This window comes from Lutjanus erythropterus, chromosome 14, assembly GCF_056507025.1.
Source record: "Lutjanus erythropterus isolate fLutEry1 chromosome 14, fLutEry1.hap2, whole genome shotgun sequence".
Classification (NCBI taxonomy): domain Eukaryota; kingdom Metazoa; phylum Chordata; class Actinopteri; order Lutjaniformes; family Lutjanidae; genus Lutjanus; species Lutjanus erythropterus.
The window spans coordinates 25,525,266-25,536,769 of NC_139330.1; positions in this window are offsets into that span (position 1 = coordinate 25,525,266).

An 11,504-nucleotide genomic window follows, 5' to 3' on the forward strand; every position below is an offset into this window, starting at 1 on the left:
GTGGGCAGAGAACCACTGCAGGTGGGGCGAGGATGACTGGGGGAAATATGTGAAGTGAAACTAAGTTAAATGAGTTTGATTCATGTTGAGAAAATTAACAAACAAGATACTGATAGTGCTGATACTGTCATGCTGACCTTTACTAAAATCAACTTGAATCCTTATTAGTATTAGTCTTTATTAAAACAAATCTAGATAAAATATATTGATTCAAAATGATGTATTGTTGAATTGCTAATAATGTGTTAATGGTGGCTGCCTATTGTAGTTGTGTTCACCCTAATAATTATTAAGATAATCACTGATTATTATGACTGATGATCATTAGCACGGTGGTGCAATGGTTTGTTCTGTCGTCTCACAGCAAGAAGGTTCTGAGTTCGAATTCCCCCAGACGGCTGAGGAGCTTGTGGCTGGGGCAGAGTTTGCATGTTCTCCTTGTGCCGGTGTGGGTTCTCTCCGGGTACTCCAGCTTCCTCCCACAGTCCAAAGACATGAAGAATAATAGGTTAATTGGTAAGTCTAAATTGCATGTGAGTGTGAGTAGTTGTTTGTTGTTGTTGTTTGTTGTCCACTTGTACCTGGTTACAGAAAATGGATGGATGGGTGCACTAGGAAGAGAGAATATCACTGAGGTGTTTTTTTAACCTGGCTAGATAACCATGGTAACTTGCTGAATTCAAAACTTGGTCTGGAGCAGGTTTATGTTCAGAGGATCAGAATAAATCAGCTGAAAAAAGCGCCACTCTTTAACTAATTCTTTCCCTGACAGTGCACTTTCTGAGCCATATAGATTCTCAGCTGAGAGAAGATGTTAGATACAAAGTTTTTGAGCTGTAATGTCTTCAAACAAAGTTGTGTAATGTAATTACAGCAGCTCAAACTGTATGCATCGCGTTGCCATGAGAACCTCTGGTGATGATTCAGAAAATTATCTTTCCCCATTTGCTTCGGGTCATATTAACATTTTAAATTTTACACAGTAGATCATCCACACACTAAAGGAATGATAAAAGCAGTTACAGACACTTTGAATTATTATGAACTCTGATTAGAAAAGTCATTAGTCTGTCCTATTTATCATGGATAATATTCAGTCAGTAACATTCATTTGGCTTAGATTTCGCCAGAAACTACAGTGATTTCCATGTATTCTTCATTATGTGACAGCCGACAGTACTGTGAATAAACCTGCTGTATTTGACTTGAGAAGTTTCTTTACTACTTTGTACTGGGTTATACCTTAAAGGTATTGGATACCGATACCCAGCCCTAGTTATGTTAGTCAAAGATGTCTGCTATATTGCAAAGATATCTACTGAAGTTAGCATGCTAATAACACTCTGTACATGAAGTGGTTATGGTCTGACAGTATAACTAAGGGCTCACTTCATTCATTTACAAATCGTTGGTGGAGTATCATAAAACTGAAAACAAAACAAACAAAAAAACCCACATTACTAAACTGAATTTATTTTATTGCTGCATTGTTCCAAAGTGGATACAAGTTGCACAGTCAGAGACATTGTTTAAATTACGTCACAGAGCTTTTATAGACTGGATTTTATGTGATGTGATGCATCCAATTGCAACCCAATCCCCCTTCGGGGACAAATAAAGTTGAACCTAACTTGAACTTGACTCTTCTTAAATTTCCTACTTCATTAAACCTTTTGTGTCTCTTCAAGCAATATTTCTAACCTAAATCCCTTTTTATACTGTTTACCCTAATTATTCTCTACTCTTCTACTCTCTTTTGTTTTAGGCCTCTTACTTTTTACTTCTTACTTTAAAGCGGCTTATATGAACTATCACCACCTTCAGTCAAGTATGTGCATTTGCTGTGTCAATCAAGACACTTTGTTAACTTTGTTGTTGTAAGAGATACCAATAAAATTGTTATAGAAACCATTATGTTGGACACTGTACAGATTCATCAGTCAGAATTTGTCCGTGCTGTCGAATGACTTGTTTATTCCTCAGTGGCTCTACTTTAACTCTCACCTCTCCATTCACTGCAGACACACGTCACCCTTCTTCTTCTCCTTGTCCTTGTTTTGATGAGAATTATTTCCAGCCAGTGCTTTCCAACATAAACAACGCGTGTTCACTTGGTGCCCTCACTTGGCCTGAAGATTTGGTTTCTGTGCCTCTCATGACTGTTTTTATTGAAAGGAACCGTGTAACCTAGTTAACCTAATTACTACATTATATCTCCACGTATGTTGTGAACAATCCTGATGAATCTCCCGTCTGTCTTCAATGCGAGAAAAATCTGATTTGTCCGTATTCCGAGTGGTCACTTAATGGATTCTGGTTTCGGCGGCCAACAAAGGTTGCATTCAAATGTCAAGTGAAGTGGGAAAGTCTTGTGACTGGATGTGAGTACCATTCTGCTGCCCATGAGGACAGAGTTCAGTTTAGGATCAGAGTTACAGGCCTCCACTTTTCACGGTTTTCTTTAAAACCCTGGACAACTAGTTGGTAATTAAGTCATGGAGACAGCCTGCATGAGCTATATATAGATGTAACTTTTATAATTACTTTACATTTGACCCAGATGTTAGTCACACTGCTGATGGTGAAAGAGCTTGCATGGCAGAAATCAGTGTGTCGATACAGTTTCTGATTCTCTTTAGAAGTTCACTTAGGGCACTAATGTATGACTTATAGTATAGGAGGCCCTCAGACTTACTGGAAGGGGGGCACATACTACTTTTTCGTAATGACAAATAATGGACATATCATTCATTAATATGGAGAGGATTAGATGTGTTTCTTATTAAATAAGGGCAAGCAGGTCAACCCAGGTTAGCTTTTTATCTTTTTATCTGCCCAACTTCAAAATACCATTTGAAATTGGATACAGCAAATCTAATTACCATTTTGTCTATACACGGCATGCTTTTCTGACAGCTGTGAGAGCCCAGTGCTGAGTATTGGTCCAGTTAAATAATAAAGTTAAAAAAGATAGTTCAGTTTATTTGATGTGAGGTTGGATAGCTAAGAAGAATCAGAGAGATGGACCAGCGTGGAAGCGAAGCAATGAACTGCAGTGCACGTGGTCAGCAGCAAAAGGTATTTTAGCCACTTAAAATAGGTCCACCTAAGAAATTCAATGTCTGTTTAAGTGTACTCTAGGTTTAGAATATTTTCACCACTTTACTTTGCCATCAAACAGCTTTTTCTGATGGGAAGCCGCTGTTATATAAGGCAACTATGGCTCTCTCCAAACCAACCAAGCTCCACAGGTGACATCAGTAATTTTACCTCACAGAACACAGGTCTGGTATACCACTTTGGACTTTAATGAATCCAAACTATCTTTTCCAAACAACAAAGTCACACAGTAACAAACAAACTAATAGACTGGGGCAGTGGTAGACCAGAAATTCCCATGTTCAGCAAGGAAAAATCACTGGTTTTGTGTGTGGAGTTTGATTGATTTTGAGAGGCCCCACTCTGTAGGTAATACACTGATTCACAATAAGTACCTCATACAACTCAGTTTTAGATCATCCGAGCTATCACTTTATATGAGTGAAGACTAAGAGTTTAAAAGCTTTTTAGGCTTCAAAAATCTGCAAAACATAAATTCAAAGCATGTAAAACCATACACTGGCAGACTTTACACTTCACAGGAAGAGGTGTTTGAGAAAAAATTGGAGGCCAGAAAACTCAATTAAGATATTAGCACAGAAGACATGAAGCTTTGAAATTCAATGAACCCTAAGTATGACTTAGAAACATGTGGTCCTGACCAAGTAATTGTTGTATCACTGGTATCAACAGACCAAATAATCAATTGATTCAACATTCCACAGATAAACAACATTACAGGGAACATAATATTTTGACTATAAAACAATAGTGTACCTGTCGACCAATCTGAGCTACTTAAACTCACCTGACATGAATAAATCACGTTACCAGATGTGACTTCAGGTTAACACACGTAACTGTGTGTAACTGTGAGGTACTACCTTACATTTTTGTGAAGTGATAAAAAAAAGGAAATAAAATATCAAAGTTGCATTCACAGACCTGAATCTTCATTGGCCAACCAGCCTGGATCATTTACAGATTGTCAAAATTAGGAAATAAATGTTGACAGCAGTATATTATAAATGGTCAGTGGCATTCGGTTCAGTAGACTCGTCCCAGTCCTCTGGACCAGACTTACAACTGAAGGCTCTAAGAAAAATAGCAACATGTTGTTTATTAAAGGTAAATTCCATTATATTGATTTGGGAACTGAGACACAGAGAAGACAAACATGTAGGAAACAGTGAAAAGCTGGGCCACTGTACTACCTCGCTCAAACTGAGTGAAAGAAGAAGTGAACAGTGAAGTTACTGGTCTGGAGGTAAATGTGTCAGTGAGGCAGCTTCTCAAGACCAAAGCAGAGCTCATGAGTGTGTGTTGTTTGCCAACTGTTGGAATAGCATCTAATTGTGCGATGCTGATCAGCTCCACCTGCTGTGAGGAAATACTGTCTGTGGTGAAGCAGTATAAGTATTAGTCCAATTCTGTCTGCTGTATACTGAATACCCGAGTAAAATGTCAGGAAGGTGGAGTCCTGGATTGGGTTAGGTACCCATATAACACATACAACACAATAAAAAGTAATCCAGTTATGGTGAGACTGTTTATATCAATCAGACCCAGGATGAAATACTTCAAGCACGGCTACATACTGGAAACTCAGTAAACAGTATTGTTCCATTTTTGACAGTCACAGCAATTTCGGAGTAAACATGACAGCTGAAAAACTAAAAACTAAAAAATAACGAACAAGCTACAGTTCACAGTAAAACAATAAAAGAGATAATAAACACAGTCTATCAAACAGGTAAGATAAAGATTTCTTGAGGGGAACATACAGTATCTGGGTGTGTGTGGAAGTGTCTACATGTGTCCTTTTCGGTCCTTTTCATCTGTGCTTCCTCAGGAGTATCGTGTGTTTTGTCAAGTGTTTGTCTTCCCACAGAGAACTGTGTATGAGTGATGTGGTAACACACATTCATGCGCATGCACACACACAAACACACAAGCACATACACACTCACACGCGCACACACGCAGTGGCATTATGCACCTGGCTGCAGCATGACAAAAGTTTATCAGCGAGTGAATCTAGTGTAAACCAACAACGCAGGTGTCTTCTGTGTGTGTGTGTGTGTGTGTGTGTGTGTGTGTAAGACACACATTTCCTGGCTGACGTCAGTAGTACTGTTCTGTAGTGCAACAGTGTCTGTGTTGAATACAGCAAAAATATTTGATTTAAATCAAAATTAAAACTTGTTTTATAATAAAGTATCATGTGTAGGACAGTAATCATGTTCATGTTTTTGAACTGAAACAGCAGATAGATATTAGTCTGAATATCTTTAGAATGTGATCAGTTTAAGTACTGAAACAAACCAGTGCTTCTCTCCAGAGCAATATTACAACCAAGCTGGAAACAGCATATAAAGCATTAATGGAACAGTGTGTCAGCGTGCAGCATCACGCGTGACAATGCAAAGGGCAAACTGATACTGATCTAGCATATGAAAATGTGCAGTCCAAACTTTTCTCACTTCCTGTATGAACAAATGAAAATAGAAGAGGGTTTCGAGAGGAATCTGACAGGAATAATTGAGCTTTTTTTGCGCTGATGAAGAGTGTGTAAAAACACATGCTCCACAGTGGTGGTGTGTTTAAATGCTCTGCTCGAGCATCACAGTGGCTTTGCCTCCCCCATGTGGATTAGCAGCCTATAACATCAGTGAATGCAGGATGCTGATGTATGAATACTCGCTACGCAGGCAGAGATCGTATACACCTGTGTGTCCTGTGTGGTACTGAAACTGAAAGCCTCCACTGAAAGAAGAGTGAAGAAGTGGTTCATTTGCCAGCTAACAGAGCCCTTATTGGCTGTGTTCTACTTATTAACGGTTTTTACTTATATTATACTCCCGTCTCTATTTTTTGAGGACATTATTTAGCCACAGTCATATTATTCTAGTTTGGTATGGTACTGCCCTTTTTTATTTCCAATACCCAGTTGTGAGCCACCTCAGATTGTGATGGGCTGTGCAATAAAAAGTACATGTTTAAGCATCATTTAGATAATTGTGTTGATGAACATCCTACCAGTCATCAATCGCTTTTTGGCATCCTAAAATTGAAACTGCATTGGCCCACTGGAAGGCTATGGCTACAATGGCTAGGTTTAGTTAAAATGGTTTTAAATATCATTTAGATAAATGTGTTAATAAACATTCATTCATTTAAAACAGAGATTGAAGTTATTTTAATAAGTTAACTGTGCAATATAATCAATTCAGTGTTTTCTGAAGCTTCTAAATTAAGTGAAACGTCCCATCTGGAGTTGTAATATGGCTACCTAGAGTTTAAAGAAATTTTGAAATGTTAAAAACCTGATTCAAAAACCTCCATAACCCCCAAAACACCAAATATTGTCCAAATTGGCCTGGCAGGTACTGAAATGTCGTACATATATGTGATTATGCTAATTGTGCAGATTGGCCAACATGTGCAAGTTAGCATTCAGCAGTTTCATAATACTGAGGACGCATAATTTACATCTCTGATGTAAAACTTTGGGGTGCTCAACATTTCCAGGCTCATATTGCTGGCAGTGACGACAATGGCAATGATGAAGAATAAATCATGTTTTCATGAATACCTGAGAAAAGGGTCTATTAAATTGATCCAAACCTGAACATCAAGCAGACGGAAACAGTTCTACGTGTGTGCATGTGCATGTGTGTGTATATGTGTGTGTGTGTGCATGTATGTGTGTCATTGCAGAAGCAGGGGAAGTCCTTTTCTCTTCTGTGTTTTTTCTGTGCTCGGGGATGCCAACCTCAGAGGAAACCCCTCCTCCGCTTGCCTCCCACGCATCCACCTACACAGTGGAAACTTCTGTCTGAAAAACACACACACAGGCCGCCTGTAGAGGCTTTCAGGTGATGTAAAACACCTTCGGGTAGCCATATTGGAAGTCATGTGCATGAGGAAATGGTGGCTTTAAAAAGCAGGTCAAAACATATACATGTGCTGATCTGTGTATGTTTCTATTGCTCCAACTAGGACCCCACTATGAGTGGATTTTTGGTGGGTAATGCTGATATCACTATTAGAGTAAAAAAAAATTCTGATATCAATATATCTGCCAATATCCTTTATTCATAATATAATTTTTAGAATACAAAATATACAGAAAACTTTTTTTTGTAATGTTCCAATGATACAGTGTGTGTTGTAACAAAAATATGTAATGGAGGCAGGATATTTTACAGTTTGACAATAAAATTAATTGTCCAAAATAATATCAGGTCTCTGAAACAGTAAACTTTCACTTGATAGTAAATAACTATAAATAAACACAAATGGAGCAAAATATATGCATATATAATCTTAACCTGATTTAAGAAAAAGCATCAAATATACATAAAATTCTGTCTATAAAGCTAACAAATAAAAACAAAATCAGCATTGTGTTCTGTTAAAAAAAATAAAAGGCACATATTTGTCAACATATGTGCTGATACCGATCTGTGATAGGCCAATGCCGGGCCGATAATATCTGTCAACTGATATATTAGTCGGGCTCTACTGATAACATAAATACTTAATCAGATTTCTCACTTTCACAAACAACATCACTTAATGCATCCACAGACAGACAAAAGCCAGCATTTTCAGCTTTTTAAAACCTTGTTCTAAACTGGCTGCTGCCAGTTCTTGACAGAGTATCATCCACTGGACTTCAATGAGGACAACACATATGTGCGTATTAATAGATCTGTGACATGACAACACAACTGTAATTAAAATACTTTTACAAACTGTATCTTCAGTTTTTATCATCTGATACCGAGATATTGACTGATGAACTTCTGGTTTCATTTTGATCTAAGACTATAGATACACCTTCATAATATGAACATTATGTATTGTTAATGCTGTGCACAGGCCCTTTGTCAACACAAAGTACTTTAAGGAACTGAAAGTGACTTCATTTCTGAGTAACACGCACATTCTGTCACAATGAAATGAAATAAAGTCTGACTTAACACAAATAAAACAAAACATCAACTGTCTATAAAGAGCAGCAGATACACAAAATAAAAGTCTGTAAGTATTAGGACACTGATAATATAAATCCAAACCCATGCTGGCACATATACTGTGTGATGCTTACAGGCGAACACGTGTCACATTTGAGGATGCAGAAAACAAACCCAGCAACAGTGGTTGCAGCAGCGGAACAATGCAGGGCTCCCCGTGTGGGGGCAGATACAGTCAGAACGGGATGTTCTCTTTGATGAAAACACACACACAAACAGTACACACATGTTTGTACAAACACACCCCTCTGAACGCTCGACATGCAGATGCATGAAAGTCGATAGGAAATGCAGCAAACTCACAGTTCACAGTTATACATGGACACTCAGAAAAAGGCTGCAAACACAAGAAGAACAGACACACTCACTACACAAACAATGTGTGTATGTTTGTGTGTGTACCTGTAGCAGTAAGTCAGAAGGAAATTGACTCTTTAAAGTAAGTCAGCCAGTATCTGATTCAACGTAACAGCCACAGTCACGTGCCATCACAGTGAGGCAGGGGCTTACTGCCATCACAGATTAGCTGGTAACTAATCACTGATGATATATGTGTGCACTGTGTGCATCAGTGTGACTGCATATCAGGCTGACGCAGTATTGTTATTATTATGTGTATTAGTATGTTATTATCACTAGTACCATAATTTGGAAATCTAGGGGTTTGAGGAAAAATATGTATTTTTGATTTTGGGGTGAACTGTCCCTTTAATTAATACCACACAAAAATCCTTCATAACTGGGATTTAAAAAAAAACAAAAAAAAACAAAAAAAAAACACTTTTAATGTTTTATATAAGAACATATTTATAATTTATACTTCTTTTTTTCTCATTTCAGTTACAGATGCTAATGATTGGTCATAAACTGATCAATTGCCATTAAGAATTTCACAGATTAAAAACTATTAATAATTTACTGAAAGACTGGAAATGGCAGTAATTGCACCTCATTTGTCATCATATTGTCTGGTAGAGCCATGTTTTTTTTAATTAAGGAAATGTAAACATGAACTTAAGACAAGAAAAGAGAAAAAACAAGAAAAATAAAAAGCAGAAAAACTGAGAAAAAAATCTTATTAATAATTTTAATATTGTCAACATTTTCAACTATTGGTTAATGAAAATGCACAGGATTTGCAACCCTGGTTTTACTATGACTGGTCTGACAATATATAATACTAAAATATATATAAAATATATATATATACAATATATAAGACTAAAATCATGATGTATAATTACACTAATTTTGCAGTTCAATTATACAATCACAGTTTAGATCAATCAGTCCAGTAAAGAAATTCTGGCAGTGCATTTTTGTCATTTTCTCTGTTCATTTTCAACCCAGTTTTGTTATTTTAATTTCATCAAGCAGCATTTTCACTTCCTCACAGTCCCAGTCTGCTGGTAAGCCTTGTGTTTTGAATAAACTTCAAATGCTTTTTTTTTTTTTTTTTTAATGTATGAAACCAGTAACTGATGGACTTCACACTCTGAATCTGCAGACATGAATCTACTGCCCCCTAGTGGCTAAAAACACCCACTTCACCCTGTTGTCCCTTCATGGCAGTTTGAGCAGTGGGCCCCAGTCTGGAGGGTGTGAAGGCTACCAGCAGGACGGGGACTGGACAGTGCTTTTTGGGAGAGGACAACACACAGTGACTGCAGCCGTCCTGCCAGATCTGTAACACACATGTACACAAAAAGAAGAAGAAGAAAGAAGAACTACTTTATTAATTTAATCTGCAAAGTGGATATTGGTACTTCCATTTTTAATCACCTGCAACAACAACAAGAAAATAAAACACTTGAACAGTTGTGTCTTTTCCTCTGTATGACCATTGAATGATAACAATGTCACAGCAAATGTTAGCTCTGGAAACATCACACAGCTGCAGCTAAAATTATCTTCATGTGACAATTCTTGTCACAATGACACAGTGACATTGTGACATTGTCAACAGGAAACTAAGTGACACCAGAAATGCTAAGCACATCTCTAAAAGCTGTTTTAATCACTGATAATTAAACAGGGAGATCAATCTGATACATCTTACTTTTTAGGTCAGGTGAGAAGTTTTTTTTTTTCAATGCTGAGAAACTGTAGAATAGAATTCAATACAATAGAAAAAACAGAATAGAACAGAAATGAACAGACCAGAATAGAAAATAATCAGTTCACCAAAACCGAACAGAATGGAGTAGAATCAACAGAAAATGATAAAATGATAACAATAATACAATAGAGCCAACAAAACACAACTGAACAGAGCAAAATATAACAGAACAGATTCAAACAAACAGGAGAGAATGAATAAGAATGGAATAGATTCAATAAAGTACAACTGAATCACCAGAACTGAACAGAACAGAGTAGAATAAAATGGATCAACCAAACAAATTAGAATACAGCCGTCAGAACATAACTAAATAAAGCGCAATACAATAGAGCTAGGAACAAATAGAAGAGAATCAATGGAATAGATTGAACAAAATATAATAGAATCAACAAAACAACAGAATCAACACAACACAATACAATAGAGTCAACAGAGCATAACAGGAATAGAATCAATAGAACAGAACAAAACAGAAGATTTAAAAGAGCAGAGTAGACTAGACTACAATAGAAAACAACAGAATAGAGTAGAATCAACAGAACAGAATAGAGACAACAGAACAGAATGGGATAGACCAGAACAGAACAGGTTATTATTAACACTACAGAAATCCAGAAAAGAATCATGAAAAGAAAAAAACATTTCTGATTAATGTGAAGGTATAGAATAAAACAGAAAATCTCCAAACTTTAACTCTCCACAAATGATGAGCTGAATGAAGATGCTGCTGTGTTTGTCCTTCGTGGGGTTGTTGCTCCTACACCTTCAGGACATCAACACTGGGAGTGTTGATGACAAACACAGGTAACATTGGCACTCCAGTGCAAAATGTAGCAGAAAAATCAAACAGTTATTTTTCTTAACCTGTTCTCCAGCAGCAAGGGGCGTCTTCAAATCAAGGTTCATGATCTTACAGAGCTACAGTAAGGCATCTGACTGGGGTAATAAAATACAGGTGCTGCACAAAACATTTAATATTTCTAACATTTCCACAGACAGCGCCACAACAGCCACAACTGACTTGTTCCTTCCCGTGTCCGCTGACGTCACTGTAAAACCGCTTTATTGGCTAAATGGTTAGTATTATTATATTTTGTTTCATATAATTTGGTTCGATGTAGAACATTTATTTAAAACATTAACAGGTCCAACTGTTTATTAAGAAAGAAAATATTTACAACCAGAATGAAATAGATTTTACAAAACAATTTACAATTTTTAAATATTTCTATTTTAAATGG